The 16,825-nt window shown below is 38.7% G+C and overlaps 1 protein-coding gene and 1 pseudogene across 1 annotated transcript in view; one reads left to right on the forward strand and one right to left on the reverse strand.

The window, feature by feature from the left end:
• The window catches only part of LOC138145738 (connector enhancer of kinase suppressor of ras 2-like), a 558,854-nt gene that overhangs the window by 45,640 nt on the left and 496,389 nt on the right, over positions 1 to 16,825 (forward strand). The window lies entirely within an intron of this gene.
• On the reverse strand, positions 6,997 to 7,494 carry LOC138145744 (thioredoxin, mitochondrial pseudogene; annotated as a pseudogene).

Here is a 16,825-nt window from a genome sequence, read left to right on the forward strand (position 1 = left end):
AGAATCCCAGGTAACTGAGTGAATTCTCAGTGATTTACCTCACCCAAGGCCCTACTCGGATGCCTAAGATACCCAATGAATTCTTTGGGTTATTGCGTTATCTCTACAGGCCCAGTTCCTTGTAAATGTGTTACCTAAGAGGGGCAACAGTTTAAGCCGTTTATCATCTCAGGGCTCTGAGGGAATATGACACAAGATGAAGATAAGGCAGGTAAGTTTCATGGAAGAAATGATGGGGGTGTGGGAGACAGAGGACAAGCTTTGAGTCCTTTTGATACAAGAGCTTTTGAGCTCTTGTATCTAAGAAGCATTGGAATAAAACTAAAGACAGGTGCCAGAAGGGAATGTGGCAGATACTGAAAATATATTTCATTGACTGTGTGTGAAGGGTAGATAATATTTGCCATCCCTTTCAGCTAAGGGGACTCTTCTTGGAACATGTCCTAAGACATGTCCAAAGGATACTCAGTCCTCCTGGACTCATCTCACACAGTGACCCCTTGATTTGGGAACCTCCATTTTCCTCAGGTACGTGTAAAAAATGTTTGTCCATGATTCACCTAGCCTAAATGTTCCCACTTATTACTAAGTTAATCCTGACTTTCCTAAACCTTGCTTTTGGGTTATTGGTTTCATTCCAACCTGTCTCCCTGGGTCATTGTTTCATCAATTATCCTCTCTCTTTTTGATCTCCAATCACTTCCTTTTCACTGGTTCCTTCCTTTTTTGGAAGGAAGCAAACTCAGGCACCAGCTCAAGCTTCAGTCTTACAGAACTTTCCTCAGTCCTGCTTCCTTTAAAGCAAGTGGGCTTTCTTTCCTCCCTTTCCCTTCTAAACCTCTTGAAAGATTAAACGCACATTTATTGTCTCTATTTTGTCAACACCTACTAACTTTTTGACCCCTTGAAGTCTGGTCTCTGTCCTTACCACTTTGCTAAACTATTCTCTAGAAGTTCATTTTTGACCCCAATGGCATTCCAATGGCTCTTCTTAGTCTCTTCCTATCAACAACACAGGCTTTTATAGCCAAAATGGACCTTAGGGACCATCTATTCCAATCTCATCATTCTACAGATGAGGTAATTGAAGGCTAGAGAGGTTAGGTGACTTGCCCAAGGTGGCAAGAGGCAGAATCAGGACTTAAGTCAGGTCCTCTGAATGTAATTCCATTATACTATACTGTCTCTTAACCTCTTCAGTCTTTCTGAAGGGAATAGGTTCTTTGGACACCTGGGTGCATGGAAGGGAAAAAGAGCAAGTGTTCAGGGAATTATATTTGAAGTTGGAAAGCCAAGACTGTATGGTGTGACATTGTTATTAGTGACTGCCAGAGGTACTTCAATTTTAAAACTATAAGACCTGTACAAAAGACCTCTAAAAACAGATTAGAAATCTATACATAGTACATTGGGCATTTCAGGTCCAAGGGTTATTTTGTATAACAGAAATATCCATAGAGTTCTTTCCTATGCTTGTTATTATATAAAACCTAATCCATGTCATGTCCAGGTTCTCTGCAGAACCTTAAAACTTACAGCTCAGTGGTCACAAGATATGCTATAGACTTACTGGAGTAAGTCCCCTGGTTAATTCTCCAATCTTTTCTCCAGTGAAAGGTCAAGTTTCCTCCTGAAGATTTGTGCTTCTGCAATCATGAACCCTCATGATTAATGAAGATGATTGACCCAGTAATCATTTAGTCAATCACCAGGTTTACTGTGTACCTTGGCTATATATCCAGTACCTCAGATGGTAGGGGTGAAGATTGGGGAGAGATGCCAAGGAATGTTTACTTCCAGGGATCTCTATCCCTTTAGACTTTTAATGGCTTAGAGAAGTTAAAAAATTTTTGTCCATGATTCATCTAGCCTAAATGTTCCCACTTATTACTAAGAGGTAACTACCAAAAGATGAACACTTGATGAATGACACTTGATGAATGTTTTTTTTTGTTGTTTTTAAAATTTTTTTTGAATGGTATTGTTTTAGGGGAGACTAATGGCATACAATATGCTTAAATGATTATTTTAGGTCAGAAACCAAAGTTGTTCCCCTGTAGCTGGCAATAAGGTGTTTGGGCTAGACCACGTGGTTAATAAGTATAACCATTTATTCCATATGTAAATGATCAAATCTCCTCCCCCCCAAAAAAAATTTAAACTAGTTTCCTTCTATGTAAAATGAGGGGTTTGCATTGGATCAGGAATTTTTAATTTGGAGTACATAAACTTTTTTTTAATTTTATTAACTCTACTTCAGTATAATAGGTTTCCTTTTTAGTCCTACATGTTTTATTTTATTCATTCAAAACATTCTGAGAATATTTCCACAAGCTTCACCAGACTGACTACCCAAGGGGTCTATGACACAGCAGAAGTAGAGTCCCTGTGCTAGATGCTAGCTAAAGACCTTTCCAGTTCTCTGATACGATGCTGTTCTGAGAGGAACCAGTCTTCTAGGTCACGAGCTATGCCAGGACAGGCACAGTCAGTGCATTTTATCTGATTTCCAGCACCAAAAAGAGCAGCATGGGTATTCAAATTAAAGATGACATGAGGTTTTCTGGTGGAGAGACCAGGAGAGGGAGGAGCATAGTAGCTCCTACTAAATGTTTGAAAGGCCGGCACATGGAAGAATAATTAGATTTATGTCATAGAATTCCCAAGAGTAGAGCTAGGACTAATGTGCCAAAGTTACAAAGAGGCAGATTTTGACTCCATAAGAATTTCTCCAAAGTTTCAACCGTACAGACATATGATGGGCTTCCTTATGAGGTAATGAGCAACCTGTCCAGGCTTAAATTTCCTCATCTTCCCATGGGTTGTGTTGTTCTTTAGGCCCAAGTGTTTGCTCTTGGGTCTTTGCTACTTCTGCCCTTGCAGAAGTCTCCATTTGGGAGACTGGAAGGGAAGCCAAGTCAGGGAGAGCCTGTTTTCCTACTTCTGAGGATTTAAAAACTTGTGTTTGTTGAACTGATGAGAAAATGATCAGTGAATGATTGGCTCCTCAAATCAACAAACTAATTTCATCTACTCATTAATAACCTGAAATTGACCACTAAAGGAAAGAAGTACCTTTCAAAAAGATTATGACAAGAATAATTTTCTATAGGCAGCAACAATTATTTGCTGAGATTGACATGGTAAAAAATGAGAAAAGAATCTTGTGTTTGCAGATAAGGAAAACTCCTATCTGTTTCTGTTTGTCTAGAGCATCCATATCACATACAAATGGAACTGGGGGGGCAACTAAACCTTACGTAGGGATCCCTGCTGGAGCATATTAACTTAGAAAACCACATATGTACATTATCTGTGTTCTATTGCATTTTTATTTTGTCAAATATTTCCCAACTACATTTTAATCTGGATCAGGCAGTACAAGGGAAAGCAGCTCTTCATAGCTCTAGAACTGGGAGTGCCCTCAGTGGCCATCTAGTTAAATCCCCTCATTTTAGAAATGAGGAAATAAAGATGCAGGATAGGTGACTTCGCCAAGGTCACACAGATAGGATTTGAACCCAGCTCCTTTGACTCCAGTCTAGCACTTCTTCTGTCACTGTACTTCACTCTGCTTGGTTTATAGAGAAGTCACCCTCTTGTTTCTCAGGTAGACTTTATTCACACATCATGCCTGTCACAACCTAGGAGGAAGATATTTAAATCTTGAGAGAAAATTATTTGGGCAGTGAAATGATATCCAAACGAGCTACAGTCATTCAGTGCTCACTTGGGGCCATAGCAGCCACCTCCAGGATGTTTCCTCATTACTGATATAAAAATGCACCCGAGGACAATTTGGAGCAGCTCCTTTTGGGGCACATCCATGCCTCTGAATCCCAAAATACAATTCACTGGAAGCTGCAGCAGACCTTCTGGGCTCTTGGAGCTTTCTCTTTTCGATTCCTTGGATGAAAGGTGAAGGGGAGGGGGTGGGAAATCATAACAAAAGATAGGCTGTAAATCTTCATTTCTGTACAGCCCTCTTGCCTGTACTTTTAAAAGCCTTGTTATAAGCCTGTATGTCAGAAAATCGAAGAGATACCATACCCACTAAGGAGGGATTTAATCAGAGCTCTGGCAAGGTAAGCTATAAGCTTAACATCACAGGTAGGGATTTGCCTTTTTGGTGGAGGGGGTAGTAAATGTTTGAAAGAAGTTTGTGTTTTCTTATTCCCCCCTCCTCCAGTGCTTCTTGTTTTTATTTGACATTCTCTTTTTCAGTCTTTCCATCCTTTCCTAGCAGTAGTCTAAGTCTTACATGTTTATTCTAGACCACTATATAATTCATCAAAAAGTAGGCCAGGGAAACTCAAACATCCTCTGAACTAATCTGGAGAGAATAAGCTTTCTCAAACTGGCTTCTATTTCTAAAATGGCTTTTGTGTATGTGTTTTCTGAATCCAAGAGGTATAGCAATCTGGGTGTTTTGTAGGCTGGAAATACTGGGTACTTAGCAGTTCCTGGTCTGGAATGGCAGTAAAGTGCTTAAGTTGTAGGCAGGAGTAGGGGTAGACCAGAGGGGGAGAGGGAGGAAACAGCGCAAAGATAACCTTTAATACCTCAATAGACACCATGGCTTAGTGAATGGGTTCTCGGGCTTGGAGTTAAGAAGATGTAGGTTCAAATGTTGCCTCAGACACTGACTGTTTGACTTTTCGAAAGTCACTTGACTGTTCTGTGCTTCCTTTTCCCCCTTTCAAATGAGGTGGTTGGACTAAATGGCCTGTGAGGTTCCTTCCAACTCAGTCAGTGATCTTCTGATGTGCAAGGGGTGAAGAGGATAGATGTGCCTTGATGTCTGCACAGCTCAGTTTTAACCTGGGAACAAACTTACATTGGGAGAGTGAGTTGATAGTTTGACATAAACTCCCTCCCTCAAAAAAATGAGTTTTCACGCAAAGGAGGAGAATGGTCAAGTGAATAAATTTGTAGAACCCTAGCCTCTGGGGAAAGCCAGTCAAAGGTGTGTTCCACATCTCACTCAGTCCCCTCTGAGTACTATCTCTAGGCTATCTGTGGGCTCTGTCCCTTGTCCTTTGAGTGGAGAGGAAATGATCTGGAGATATTGCATTATGAAGGGGTTAATCACATGTGGATTATGAGCATGATCTGCTGGGCCACCTCATTCAGAGTCCTTAAAGTCAATGCTGAGGAAACCTGTTTGGGAAATATTTAATGTATGCGTCATTGATTCATTGTAAATACTCACCTTTTGGGACAATTCAGGTCAGGTCAGGGAATTGAATGTGGCATTGGAAGTGCATTTCCAACACTTGGAAAGTGATAATCCTGGATTAATGACTTCTAGAGGTTTAGATCCTCAGCTGAATCCCAGTGAATCACTTGGGCTAGAACAACCCTACTGACTTTTGGTTCTCTAGCTCTTTAATAACAAAAGCACCCCATATAGTAGAATCTTTGTAGAACAGCTTCTTTGCCATCATTCTTATTCCCCAAAAAATGTTAATCCTGGGAGGCATGGCTGATATTGTAACCTGGGGGGGGGGTTGGGAAGGCAGAGTATTTTTCCTAAGATACAGGTTTTGAGGTTTTTCTGTTAGTAAGTTTTGAACCCCAATATAAAGGCTATTTGTAAAATGAAAGCAGCAGGGTTAATGATGTGAGCTACTGCCTTGTCACAAAGCAAATCAAGCAGACACGCATTGATGGATGACTAAAGAATAGAGAAGCTTTCAAATCCCAAACCTCCTTAATCTCTGAAAAGGAGAAGACGTCATCACCCAGCAGACTGACCTTTGAAACTAGAGGGAAGGTAGTGAATGGAACCATTTTATCATGCTTCATCACTGGTGCCTGAAGAAAGGGATTAGATGAAATATAGTCAATTCTTAAATGTTCCTGTCCTCCATTTCAGATCCTACATGCTGCAGTTGAGGGAGCTAAGGAAAATTCTGCTGTTGAAATTAACAGACTGGCATCACCTTTGAGGAATCTTGAAGTTTAGTTGGGCAAAAAAGACAAAATATATTGGGACAAAAACTAGAAGACCTAGAAGAGACCAATTCTATACTCCTTTCATTCTCTTCCTATTAAACTGCTAGACAGAAATTCTTTTCTAAATCTCAAGACTTCTTATTGTAAAATATGCTGACACATTTTTGATCAGTTTATTGGCTCACTCATGGGACTAATTTAAATTTAAATTTTATTATTTAAAATAAAATAATATACCACCCTGGTGTTCAATATGTCCAGTTAAGCCTCCAGCTGTTAAACCTGTAGGACCAGCCAAGGATAAAGTAAGGTGATGCTTCAGGGCTCTTCTAGCCTATGGGGCTAGGTAGAATTCTTCTCTTCCTTCCAGCTCTTGCTGTTATGTCCTTGTGGTTAGAAAGAGGAAGGAGGGAAGGAGATGCCTTCTAGAGATGGTTCTGGTTGCCAGGAGAGAATTTTAGTGTGGAGGCTCAGGATTTGTTCTTCTTTGCAAGAGGATGGAAATGTTTAGTAAAATTTTCTATCAGACCTAAAAAACCCAAGAGAAATAAGTGTTATTTTCTTTAAAAATGCAAATGTGAGTAGGGGAGAAAGCCTCAAGAAGACACAGAAGCCTGTCTTATTTATTTAACTCAGATACCCACCAGAAGACAGAGGAAAGTTCTTACAGTTCTAACTGGATGGTCTTCTATTGAACAACATCATGGAGGCAAGGTTCTCTCCAAAAACTACCTAAGAGCTACGAACTCTACCGGTCCTAGATTCAGGTGGGATTGGTGATAGTCATGAGGAAGAAGGTTTAGGAGTCGGAGGGGGGAAAAGTAACCTAGCTCTTTCCTTCCCCAAAGAGCACCAGTACCCTTTCCTTAACTACCACCCCTATGTAGTCAGATAGAGTTAAGCAGAGTTCTGGAAGTTCGAATGACTGAGGATGAAGGCCAGTGAATGACCAAGAGGGACTAAGATAGCTGTGATCCCCACCCCCAAAAGGCATCAGGGCCCCAGAGATAAAGAAAGGCAACCCGAGCTCTTCCCTGATCAGTAGCTGATCAGCTTCTTCAGGAAGGCCTCAAGCTGCCCTTCATCCTTGAGCCCTACAAACTTGTCCACCACATCCCCGTTCTTCACGGCAAGCACTGTTGGCACTACGAACACTTCAAAGGCAATGGCAAGGTCGGTGTTATCATCAATGTCCACCTTAGCCAACACCACATTGCCCCTCTGCCTGGCTACCATCTTCTCCAGTCGAGGTCCCAAAATCTTGCAAGGGCTGCACCACTGGGCATGGAAATCCACCACCACCGGGATGTTGCTGTCGAGGACCCTTTCCTGAAAATCCAACCCATCCCGGATGTAGAATGTAATCTTACGAATGCGGGTAGCATATAAGAGCCAGGTGAGGTTTGGTGCCGGAGTACCAGTGCTTTTGGGGGTAGCCTGTAGGACCCCAGCACTACGGGGAGCCCAACGGCGTGTAGGCAGCTTCCTGGCCATGAACAACGCCAAAGACCTGCTTAAGAACAGGCGCTGAGCCATGAACCTGGGTTTAAGTTAGCTCTAAGGGCTAGAGGAGGAGGAGTCAGCGAGTCTGGGGGTGCGGAAATAGGACAGGTGGGGCCGGACTGCTTCAGAAATACGCGGACGTTAAGTCAGTCTTGGCCGTCTGCCTTCCTCTCCCTCTTCGTCTTCCTCCCCTCTCAGCCTCCGGAGAAATGTTGCCTGCCTCTGGATGGGTGTTCTCAGTGTTCTGAATTGGAAGGCGAAAGAGTAAACATTAGGCTTGGGTTCTGTTGCCAATGGACTCCATTCTTGGCCTACACTCTTCACAACAACCCCTGCCCCCTCCGCCTTTGCCTCCGCGGTAAGAGGACCAACGGCTGCGCTCCAGGAGCTGTGCCACAGGGCCCTCTTCTTTTTTAATTTTTTTTTTTTTTAGTTCGGCTCCCAATAACTATTTGGACACATTTACAAAGAGTTTTCACGTTGTTAGGGTTTATCTGTGGCAATAGTAAAAAGAATGGGTGACAAGATAATGGGCAACGTAGAAGTCTGGGCTCTATATCCATTAAATACCCAGTGCACACACTGTTTTCATGGCTTGCCCTTGGATTGGAGGTACAGAAAGAATAGAAAGTCCAGTGTGGAAATGGTGACTTTGCCATTGTCCTCTGTAGTGAGAATTAGTTTTTTTTTTTTTAATGTCCCAAGTCCCAGTGGAGGCCATACGCTGCTCTTTCTTTAAAATAATATTTTATTTTTCCCCCAGTTGCATGTAGAGACAATTTTTAATATTCATTTTTTTAAAAAATTGAGTTCCATATTTTCTGTCTCCGTCCCCCACCTCCCCCATCTCCGAGACAGTAAGCAATATCTTATAGGCTATACATGTTCAATCATGCAAAACATATTGTCATATTAGTCATGTTGTGAAGAAAGATACAGGTTTGAAGGGGGGAAACATGAAAAAAAATACAGAAAGTACAAAATAGTCTGCTTCCATCTGCATTCAAATTTCATCAGTTCTTTCTCTGCAGGCGGATAGTATTTTTCTTCATGAGTCCTTTGGAATTGTCTTAGATCACTATATTGCTGAGAACAGCTAAATTGTTCACAGTGGATCATCATACAGTATTGCTGTTACTGTGTACAATGTTTCCTGGTTCTGTTCACTTCATTCTGTACCAGTTCATGTAAGTCTTTCTAGGTTTTTCTGAAATCAGCCTGCTCATCATTTCTTATAGCGTAGTAGTATTACATTATAATTATATACCACAACTTGTTCAGCCATTCCCCAATTGATGGGCATCCCCTCAATTTCCAATTCTTTGCCACCACAAAAAGAGCTGCTATAAATGTTTTTTTACAAATTGATCCTCCCCCTTTTTATCTCTTTGGGATACAACTGTAGTAGAGCTATTCCTGGGTCAAAAGGTATGTACAGTTTTATAGCCCTTTTGGCATAGATCCAAATTGTTCCCCAGAATTGCTGAATCAGTTCACAACTCCACCAACAGTGCATTAGTGTCCCAATTTTTCCACATCCCCTCCAACATTTATTATTTTCCTTTTCTGTCTTAGCCAATCTGATAGATGTGAGGGGGTACATACACTGCTCTTTTACAGTCCAAAGTCATCTAACTATTTGCTGTTAAACAGGAGCAGAATAGCTTTATACCCTATTAAATATAATTTTTACATATATTTCTGAGCACTTTCAAGTTGTAGCCCTTAGTAATTTGGTGAAAAGCGTATTGGATTTAGAGCTATAGCATCTGAGTTTGATCCCTAGCTCCTAGTATTTGACTTAGGGCAAGTCTTTTAACCTCTTTGCCCAGTTTCCTCATATATAAACTGAGATGTTTGGACTAGATAGCTTCTCAGGTCTCTTCAACTCTAAATACTCAATCCTATGAGTCTTATTTTTGCTGACAAAAAAAATATCTTCAAAAGAAAGTGCTTAACAAAAGAGCATAGCAGTAATACATGTAGGAATGGAGAGTGCCAAAGGATCAGCTCCAACTTCTTCAACTATGATTTCATTACTTTGACTATTCTCATAGATGCAGAGAAGGCCATTCATTGGTGGTATAACTAAAGAAATTTTAAGTAGTTGGTCTTGCCCTCACAGTGGCACTTAACTTCACTATAGAGTGCAAAAACACATTGCAATCTTTTGTTTCATCATTCAAGCACTAAAGGTTGAGGGAAGAAGTTACATTAATGGATGAGACAGTTACTGAGTACTAGGAAAGTTAGGTGAGTGACTGTGTTGGATTCTGAAATGCAATGATTACCGCACTACAAATATGCTGTGAATATCCCTTTGCTGACCTCTCCTCAATATCCACTTTGCCCCAGTGAAATTTTTCTAGGTCACTTATTCTATGAAATTCTAAAGAAGAGGTTTCTTTTTAAAGGATGTTAAGGCAGGATGCTTCTCACCCTGTGAGATTCCTGTCCAGGTTCACCTATAAATTCTCCAAAAATGAGCTATCCAAGTGCTGGAGGCCGTAGCCATGTTGTCAAGTGGATAAATGTTCTTGTTGGCTTCATCTCATTTTTTTTCATTCTGAGAAGTCCACTGCTCTCATGTTATTCCCTAGGTGTCCAGAGCCTCTTACCAGGTTCTCAATAGTGCTCATTCTCTATACTCTCCATGCTAGCCAGTGTTTCTGTGAATCTTTTCTGTCTTGAACTGAGAAATTAATAGTGGGCAGTAGTGGGTTGTTGAGATAAATTAATCCCAGCCACTTTGTCTAATTCAGTAAAAATTAAATGCAGTCATGTTCAAGGCCCTGTGCTAGACATTAGGGGCATAGCAAAAGAGTATTTGTGCTCAGCGGTCTTACATTCTGCATTGGGTAGATCCTTAATAATGGATTTTATCAAAAGACATAAGCCAAAATCAAATAATATGGGAAAGCAAGTCACTTAACCTCTCTATGCTTCGGTTTCATCATCTTTAAAATGAGGGAATTGGACTGAGTGGTTTCTAAGCTCTAAATATATAATCCTCTGTTGTGATCTGCACTGGTAGAGGGAATACCCATATTATGAGATTATGGATCCAGTGAAGTATTGATGAATGATCAATTCTACCAGTGTTGGAAATATCAGGCACCATGCTTGATTAGGTAGCTATTTAGTAAAGAGGGCCTTTGGCATCCCTTCAGTTCATACTGCCTAATGTTTCAGAGTATAAGATCAACACTTATCATTTAGTTTAGGAGCCCCAAATCCTTTGCAAATTTTTCTTTAGAACTTCATAAGATAACTGACCTAGAAAAATTTCACTGGAGCAAAGTGGATGGTTGAGAAAAAGTCAGTAAAGGGATATTCATAGCACACTTGTAGTGAGGTAATCACTGCATTTCAGCATCCAACATAGTACCTTTCCTAACCTTCCTAGCACTCTAACTGCCTCATCCATTAATGTAGCTTCTTTCCTCAACCTTTAGTGCTTGAGTGATAAAACAAAAAATTGCTGTGTTTATTGCACTCTGTAGTGAAGTTAAGTGCTGGTGTGAGGGAAAGGCCAACTGTGTGGAATTTCTTTTAGTTACATCACCAGGGTGCTAGTCTTCCCTTCTAACTTGACCAAGGTTTAAGAAAGGTTGTTTCAAGGAGTAAATAGCTTTTTACACATATATTAGTTGATGATTTCAACATCCTTGTGTAACAAACAAAATTGGGTCACTTTTGGGATGGCTAGGTGGTGCAGTGAATAGAACACCGGCCCTCGAGTCAGGGGGACCTGAGTTCAAATTCAGGCTCAGACACTTAACAAAAAACTAGCCATGTGACCTTGGGCAAGCCGCTTAACCCCAACTTCCCTCCAAAAAGCAAAAAAAAAAAAAAAGGTGGGTCACTTTCTACAGGAAATACACTGTGCTATAGTCAGATTGCTGACCTTTTAGAAATGGTTTAACTCTTAGGACACTAACAATTGAGAGTGTAGATTCAGTGGGAACTTATCAAATAATATTTGTTACCTGAATATTTTGATTGATTTTGAGGCAAGACTATAAGATTCCTGAGGGAGTTCTTTCAATATTAGACCAATGTCTTTTACTTCTATTGTGTCATCTACAACATCTCACACAGTTTTGAGCATTTAAAAGGTCTGAGACTAGATACTTTGTGATGAAAATTATTTTGGCTTTGTCAACCCTTGAAACAAAGGGGAAAAATGGGTCTTAGTCATGGGCAGCCCTCTTCTGCTTTCATAGTGATGATAGTATAGTGCTGGAAAAGGGGGAAGAGAGTGCTAAGAATCACCACTTTTAGACAGTCAATAAACTTTAATTTGACTATTATTATTCTAAATGTAAAAAAAACTTTTCCAATGACCAATGAATGGACATGCTTTTGGAGGAGATAAATTTCAGCTTTCTTGACATTCTTGCTATAAATTGAACAACAAGAAGAAGAAAAGAAGCTGCAATTAAGTGGAAGGATAGGTTATTGGATGTTCTAAGAACAGAATTAGCAGTGTGAGTTTTATTGCATGTCCCAAAGCTACAAGAAACATTATTTCCTGGTACATTTAATCATCATCTATTGCAGTACTCATGATAAGTATTTGCAGAAAAAGACCATCATGAGGATATAGCTCACACATCAACATTGGTTGCTATAGATGGTATGGTAGAGAAATTCTGTGAGGAACTTAATAAGATTCTCCAACCTATAGTCTAATGCTGGATGACTTCTCTGCAAAGGTGGAAAAAGGTTAAGATGAGGTATATCTAAGAATCTATTTGAAATCATAGCATAGAAGAAAGATGAGATAGGCTAAAGAATTGGAGATTATACAGCAGATTTGCATCTCTCTAGTATGAAAACTCTTCATAAAAGCAGTTGTAGGTGGTAGACATGGGGATAGCTCATAAAATATGAAATTGACTACATTTTAGCTGATAGGAAAAGATTTCTTTTTAATACAGGAGTTAGCCCTGAGTCAACTCTTTATGCAGAGTGAGACCCCTGAATTCTCAGAAATAAGATTAGAATTTATAATAAAGAAGAAAAGAATCATGAGAAAAAGATTTTATATACAATTACAATGATTTAACCTGGAAGTATTTAAATGAGTTATTGGAAATCAAAATGGGAAATGGACAACAAACATGACACCAGCTCTAAATATTTCATTTAGAAACTTAAGCAATGTAAATTAATTGTCCCAACAAGGAGAGTAAAAGAGCAGAGAAAACACTTTAGTTTTCAAATATCTGACTTAATAGCTGACTTAAAGAGATGACTAACAAGGATTGTTAGGTTATTTTGTTCAGTTGCTTCTAGATCTTATGTATTTTATCTATCCTAGTGATTAAGTCCTTTTTAAAAATTATTAAGTAGTCCAATAATTTTGATGATTATTTTTTTCATAGTAAAGTTTCAGATCTGTTACTGCTAAATCCCCTTTCTTCCCATTTTTTTCATGATTTCCCTGAGGTTCTTGTCTTTTGTACCTCCATTTAAATCTCATTACAATTTTGTTACTTCTATGAAGTGGTCCTTTGGTAGTTCCATTACTATAGTCCTGAATCTGTGCATTGATTTAGTTAGTATTATCATTTTTATTATAGTAGCGTGGCCTAACCACAAGCAAATAATTCCTCTCCAATTATGTCTTCCTTAATTTCTGTAAAGAGTTCTTTGTCGTTCTATTCATATAACTCATATGTATGTCTTGGTAAGTGAATTGCCAGATATTAATTTTGAATGGGATTTCTTTTTCTATCTCTCCTGAGTTTTCTTAGTAATATACAGAAAGGCTGATGACTTTTGTGGGTTTATCATGTATGTTAGATGAATCTCTAAGTTCTCTAAATAAATTTTCATATAATTTTTTCATTGTCTATACTTATTCCCTCAAATTATTTTTCTTATATTTTTTGCTACATACAATGTATATATTTCTTGAACTATATCAAATAAGTGACAATAGACATCTTTACTTTACCCACAATCTTATTGGAAAGACCTTTAGTGTTTCTCCATTACAGATGATGTTAGCTCTTGGTTATATTTTTATATCTCTATCAATATATCTATCATCTATCTATCTATCTATCTATCTATCTATCTATCTATCTATCTATCTATCTATCTACCTACCTATCTATCTATCATCTATCTATCTATCTATCTATCTATCTATCTATCTATCTATCTATCATCTATCTATCACCACATTAAGGGAACATTCATTTGTTCTTATGCTCTCTAGTATTTTTAGCACGAGGGTGCTGTATTTTTGTCAAAAACTCTTTCATCTATTGATGGAATGATATAGTTTTTATTGTTCTTGTTATTAATATGGTCTGATATATTTATAGTTTTCCTAATATTGAACCAACTCTGCATTTCTAGATCTACTAGGGAAGGGGGAAATGAGCAAGCATTTACTAAGTTCTTTCTTATTTGCCAGGCACTGTGCTAAGCACTTTCCAAATACTATCTCATTTGATCTTCACAACAAGCCTGTGAGGTAGATGCTATTATTATATCCATTTTACAATTGAAGAAATGTAAGCAGCCAGAAGATAAGTGACTTGCCCAGGGTCATACATCTGCTAAGTGTCTAAGGTTAAATTTGAACTCTGATCTTCCTGACTCCAGGGCCAGCACTCCGTCTACGTCACCACCTAGTTTCCTTTTCTAATACAACTTTCTAGCTTGTTTTCTCCAGCCTACTTAGGCTACCTTGCTCACTTCCTGTCTTTTTAGAATGGCCACTCTTCCCACATTGCTGTCTATGACTTGTATTCCTTCTCTCTCTGCTTGCTTTATATAGCTCCTAAAATTATGCCATACCAATGTAGGGACGGGATGGATCCTTCAATATTTAGGACTGCATCTCATTTTCTGGGCTACAAGGTTAGCCTTAATAGTATGGAAAATATTACTGTTAACCCCTTCCCCCACCTTTACCACTTCCTGATCCCCATGGCAATCAAGGATAGATTTCCCCAAGAATTCTTCTTGTAATCATGGGGTAAAAGATCCAAATCTATAGTTTTCTCAAATTTGGCCTTTTTCATACCAGAAACTTTTGGGAAATGTTTATGTCTTTGGAAACGTTATTCCAAATTTAGCTCCTTCAAGAAATCTCCCTTAGTTCCTTTGAGGGCATTCATTAGAAACTTTACTTCATTACTGCAGCATTTCTGCACTAAATTGCTTCTATCTATGCATTGATTTATTTGCTTTATACATATTCTTAAACCTCGTTCACTTTGTATTGCCTGTTAGTCCAAGTGAATTAGGAGCCCTATGGACAATTGCAAGCAAGTAAATTCAGGCTTGATTCAAGGAAAAGCTTCAAAACAAGCAGTGCTGTTCAGAAGAGGAAAGGGCTGCCTCAGACATTATCCACTTCCACTCACCGAAGGTCTTCAAGCAAAGGCTGGATAACCGTTCCTCAGCTATTTTGTAGAGCATTCTTGTTCAGGTACGAATTGGACTATACACTTCCTTCCAACTGTGAGAATCTGTGGTTCTGTTTCTTTTATCATGTTTCCTTACACAGTGCCCAGTCTTCCTGGCATGCACACAGCTAGTGCTCCATAAATACTCATCTGCTATTCACCAGGGGCCCAGTGGCCCACAAATAGCCGGAAACAATTTCCACTGCAATACTGACTATACCTAGGTTCAGGTAAGGCACAGTGATTAGGTGAAACCCCTTCATCTGAAATTAATGTGCAAATTGCAAAGGCAGCTGAATTTAATAAATGTCTGCTTTGTTTGCCTCTGAAGGTTGTTTTATATATTTTATATATAGATATATGTATGTGTATATATACATATATATATATATATATATATATATTACTAGGACAGTTAGTGAAAGCAGTACAGATCTTTAAAGAAGAAAAGTATTATAATTGAAGAAGGTTAGGAAGGAGCATTTTCCATGAGTCATTGTAGTTCCTGCAAATAATGTAAATATTGTCAGGAGATTGAATTTTGGATGGCTCAAAGACTATGGCTGCCCAATTTAGGGAAACCATTCAACATCTGGTTTTTGATCTATTGATTTTATTCTGGGCAATGTTAATTGTTTTTAATCTTACCAACCTGGATCTGAGTCTTGTCCTTCCAGTAACATTTTTTGTTTCAGTATCATTTGCCTGCTTTTGCTTTATCATGTCCTATTACAGAAATACCATTACATCATCTCCCTCCCTAACCTGTGCCAAGCATCTATGAACTTGCCAACTTTAAAAAAAAAAGGGATTAGTTGACAAGATTGTAGTGAAATTCTTTGGATTTTAAGAACGTGTATAGACATTAAATTTTTAAAAGCAGTTAACAAAACTGCTTGATTTGTATCCCTTTCTATATTTTTCTTTTCTTTTATGCATTTAAAAATGTTTTATTGATATTTTTTTCTGATCTGTCACTACTTTCTAACCAACTCCTAAGTATGTATAGTCTAGTAAAATAAATCAGCACATATCTGAAAATGCATTATCTTATTCTGCATTTCTAATCCAGAGATGTCAACCCCTCTGCCCAAAGACCACATATGGCTTGCAGCACTCCCGAGTGAAGCTTGAATCAGATTAAAAAGTAATTGGGAAATATTTAACAAAATAAGTAAAAATACAATGACATAGATAATATTGATATGTGGTTTTCTAGATCAGTGTGCAGCTAACAGGGATCCTTATATATTTTAATGGCCCCTGTTTCCATTTGAGCTGTTGACACCACTGGTCTAGTCCATTTCTTACACAAGCCAATTCTGTGTTTGTATTTGTAGAATTAAGTGTTTCTCTTTGTTGATAATTATTAGGTTTATAGAAAAAAGAAAATTGTATTTATTAAAGAGTTTATGGATTGATTCTGCAAGTGGCTGCTTGCCAGTGGGGAGAAAGCAGATTTCCCCCAGTTCTATCAATTGCACAAATCTTTATTGAGTATGTAACTGTGTGTTCAACATTGATGTTATTCTATAGAGGGTGATAAGGCATTGTTCCTGCCCCTGGGAGCTCATAATCTAATTGTGGAGATGTTAGTGAACAATGCACCCCTGATTACATACAGTGTTTTCTTTCCTTGCTGTTGGTCTGACACTACCCTCATTCTAGGTGAGTCCTATCACTCTTGGCACACTACATGGCTTACCATTAACCCTTTCTTGATATTGAGATGAAATGTGAGATGGTGCCTTGAAAGACTCAGTGACTGAGCCAGGTTCTGCCCCCACTATTTTATTTGCTGTTAAATCAGGCCTTTAATTCCATTTTCTCTATTACCTAAATTCTCTGAGGACCTTAAAATGGGAAAGTAGAAACAAGGTCTTCATATATATATATATATATATATATATATATATATATATATATATATA

This window comes from Petaurus breviceps, unplaced genomic scaffold (genome assembly GCF_028583685.1).
Source record: "Petaurus breviceps papuanus isolate PSGF00001 unplaced genomic scaffold, PetGlider_PUasm1.0 90747, whole genome shotgun sequence".
Classification (NCBI taxonomy): domain Eukaryota; kingdom Metazoa; phylum Chordata; class Mammalia; order Diprotodontia; family Petauridae; genus Petaurus; species Petaurus breviceps.